This window comes from Brachypodium distachyon, chromosome 3 (assembly GCF_000005505.3).
Source record: "Brachypodium distachyon strain Bd21 chromosome 3, Brachypodium_distachyon_v3.0, whole genome shotgun sequence".
In the NCBI taxonomy this organism is placed as follows: Eukaryota; Viridiplantae; Streptophyta; class Magnoliopsida; order Poales; family Poaceae; genus Brachypodium; species Brachypodium distachyon.
Window position 1 is genome coordinate 26,763,858 of NC_016133.3, and position 3,572 is coordinate 26,767,429.

Sequence of the window (3,572 nt, forward strand, 5' to 3'; positions counted from 1 at the left end):
TTTCTGACGGTCTCTGAACCTCCGTCGGCTGTAATATTTTGCCCACGCCGGAGAAGGAGGAGGTGTCCGGACGTGAATGTACTGAACTTTCCTGGTACAAGATTTTATAGACCGTGAACTTCCCTGGTACAAGATTTTTGGCGAGGAAGTTTTGTCAATCCAGATTAACAAGGGCATCTGAAGTTCGCAGTCTAAACAAGGGAACTCATGATGCCTTTGTTCTCCTCTCCTAACTTTCCCTAAATACATATTCATGTGGCTCTTGGTGGTCGAATAGAATACGAGCCCTCATGATGCCTTTGTTCTCCTCTCCTAACTTTCCTATGTAGCATGCACGGATCTGACGGGCGACATAATATTACTTCACATATGCAAGCTTTGGACGGCAACATGATTTTATTACCAAACTTGAACAGCATCCTATGTTGTTATAAGCTGTAACGTAACTTTCTTACGTCTCATGCAAGCACAGCGGACACTCGTCACAAATTATGCTCCCTGCCGCCTCAACGTAAACTTCTTACGGTGCATGCAGAGAAACCGAAGCAGATGTGCGCTCGGTGCTACTACGCCCTGGCGTGAATTTGTTACGTCACATGCAGATTAATATTGATGCTCGGTGCGGGGCGGGGTCGTGTGGCGCGGCGCGGGCGGGCAGCCTAGCAAGCCTGGCGCGGGTGCAGAATATTTGCAAGCCTGGCGTGGGTGCAGAATATTAGCACCCAGGGAGTCAATAAATATACCGCAAAATGCAATATTAATAAATATTAGCTACGTTAATATTCAGATTATTTCGGCTAATATTAGGGTATATGGTAAAATAAATATTTTAATATTATAATTATCTTTTTGCAGGATCTTTTAAGGCTGGTAAGGCCAACGGAGCTACCAATGGTTTGTGCAGTGGTGTATTAATTCTATTCAGTACTCACCGTATTTTTCACTATATTGCTTCAGGAGTAGCTAAGTTTATTTCCCTAGGTGTTCTTAGACAGGGTTATATGGGTAATTTCTTATCGTCTTCCCAGACAGTTCCACCCGAAGGAAACCCTTCTGTACAGTTACAAGATTCTCATTCAAACGCCATACGAGAGGTTTAACAGAGAACTGCAAGCAGAGGTTTCTCCTATAGGATCCCTAGCATAAGCACCCATCCGTATAAACACGCTAACAAGACCGAGGGAAATACTAAATTATTTCATTCCACAATATAGCTTACATACGGTTTTCTCTTTCGAGAAACCCCGAAGGGTTTACACAAAAATAAAGTAATTATCTTACTACCTTCCCGTCCTTATATTACACTGCCTTGATTATATTGGCTTTCTTACAGTGGGAAGATGTACTACTACTACTACTAGAGAGCAGATAGTTTGCTCGCTAGCTGCTCACTCTCTCTGCTACTGAAGGCTTGTGTTCTCAGAGATGTTGTGTGTCCTCCGTTGCAGCAAGAGGCTCCTTTTATAGACAATATGGTTGGCTCAAATAGTGATCCCATGCATTATTTACCTCTCGTATCTTCTTGGTCATGATGCATTTCTTTATAGGTCTTAGGCCTTTTTATAGCCTCTTGAGTGTATGCATGCATGAAGAAGACGAGGTTTTTTGGCTGCCACTTTAGTCTTTGGTTGCATACGAACGTGACTTCCTTCATCCTGAGAGTAGTTTTGCGCTGATAGTGTCCACGACACACTGTAGCTTTATTGTCTACTTCCTTTGCTATTCTTCGTCTGCATACCATAAATCATAAGATCTCATGCATTTGTGATCTTGTATGTTGATGATGGGTCTTATATGCCTAATACATGCTAACGATGGATCTTAAGATTTAATATTTTTCATAAATTATATATATATTATATGCCTAAACTCTATTAGGTACACAGGGTGGAGAATAGTTATTCTGTGCCCCGGTCAGTCTAACTAGCCACGCCCGGACTCCACCCGATCGAACCTGACGCGTAATTCATCTTTGTTTTGTTTACAACGACGGTTTTCTCCTGATTGAGCCCACCTTCCGCTCGAAGAAAAGCCCAAAATCGTGCGTGTGGTTCGGTCGGAATCGGGGTGGCGTTTCGGCGGCGACTGGCGAGCGGCTGCAGCTGGAATTGCGGCGAGCCTAGGTGGCAGCCGCGGCTGGGGAACGCGGCTGAGAGGGGCGCGAGAGCAGACGCTCGCCGGCGCCGGCGCCGGCGGTTGGGGAAGGCGCAGGCGGCGGCGGCTGGCTACCACCACATCACCGGCCACCACCCCAAGGTCCTCCGCTGCCAGAAACCAGCATCCTATCGACGATGTCTTCCCAGAACTGCAGCGACGAGATGGAGCTTAGAAGAGCTGGATTAGGGAGGGTTGTCATGGCTAGCTGCGGCTCTTGTTGGAGGTACCGTTCTCTTCCCCTTTGTGCTCTAAATCACCTCATCTTCCTCTTCTCCACTTCGTCTTCTTGCTCTGCATTTCTGTAAATTTTCTTCTCAACTCCTTCCTGCTGCCGCCACCTAGGGTTTCTCGCGCCGTCGCTGCTTGCTGCTATAGCTGCCGGCGCCTCTGCCGGCGCCGCTGCCGGTGCCGCCGTAGTCTAATCTTGCCGCGGCCACAAGCTCGAGGCCCACTACAGTACCTTAGGCGGCGCTGCCTTGGTCGGCGGGTGCGCCTTGCCCCGTGCGGTGTCATGCCCAATCGGGATGAACAACCAGAGATACAGAGAAAGGGGATGAGGAGCAGAGAAGTTTAGGTGAGGGTTCAGAATTCTTCCTTACATCGATAAGAAAAGACTGAGTAACCAGGGCTGGCTTATACAATGCCAGCTTCAGACTTAAAACTGGAGCCCAAACCTGGATGGATTACTCATCACCTGCTCCTCTTGACTTGGTGGAAGACGCCTTTTCTTCCGTTGCCTTCTCCTTGTGGCTGATACTTCTAGTAGCTGTATTTTCCGATGCCTTTTCTTTATGATTGAGTGCAGGTTCAGTTTCTTCAGAGTCCTGAGTGTTTGCTTCAGATTTAGATGCACTTTGTCGTCGCTCGGTGCTTCGACACCGGGGACGTGCAGCCACGTCCCTCTTTTAGGTTCGGTAGGAGCGTCTGGGGTGGAGACCAGATGACTGCCGGCACGGCCGATGAGGCCCTATGGGGCCGGCGAGGCAAAGTGCTAGGGGTACGCGCTAGTCCAAGAACAGACACATGCACGCTTTTTACCCAGGTTCGGGCCACCCGGAGGTGTAAAACCCTACGTCCTGCCTGTCTGAGCTGATATTGATTACGGATAAAATGTTTACAGGTTGCCGGGCAAGCTTCCGGGATTTCTCTCAGTGGCTAGGCGCTCCTCGCCACTCTCTGCTGGCTGCCTACTGGAGCCAGTAAGCATCCATCGAGCGAGCTTCGTCCGAACTAACTAACTGACCAACTGACTAACCTCCCAACTGTCTGACCCGTCAACCCTCTAAAAAACACCCTTTGACCGTTGGCATGGGTCCTCCTTTTATACACAAGGGGGTGCCACATGTGCCACGGTGCATGAGCTACAAGTGTCCAACGGGGAGGCACGCAACTCCCCCTGGTGAGCTGGTGGCATG

The 3,572-nt window shown here is 48.9% G+C and overlaps 1 long non-coding RNA gene across 1 annotated transcript; it reads left to right on the forward strand.

Annotated features, from left to right (window-relative positions):
• Positions 1-1,868: 1,868 nt before the first annotated feature.
• Positions 1,869-2,976, forward strand: LOC112271525. Its single transcript, XR_002964608.1, has 2 exons — positions 1,869-2,380; positions 2,500-2,976. It is a non-coding gene; the product is annotated as an uncharacterized LOC112271525 (long non-coding RNA).
• The last annotated feature ends 596 nt before the right edge of the window (positions 2,977-3,572 follow it).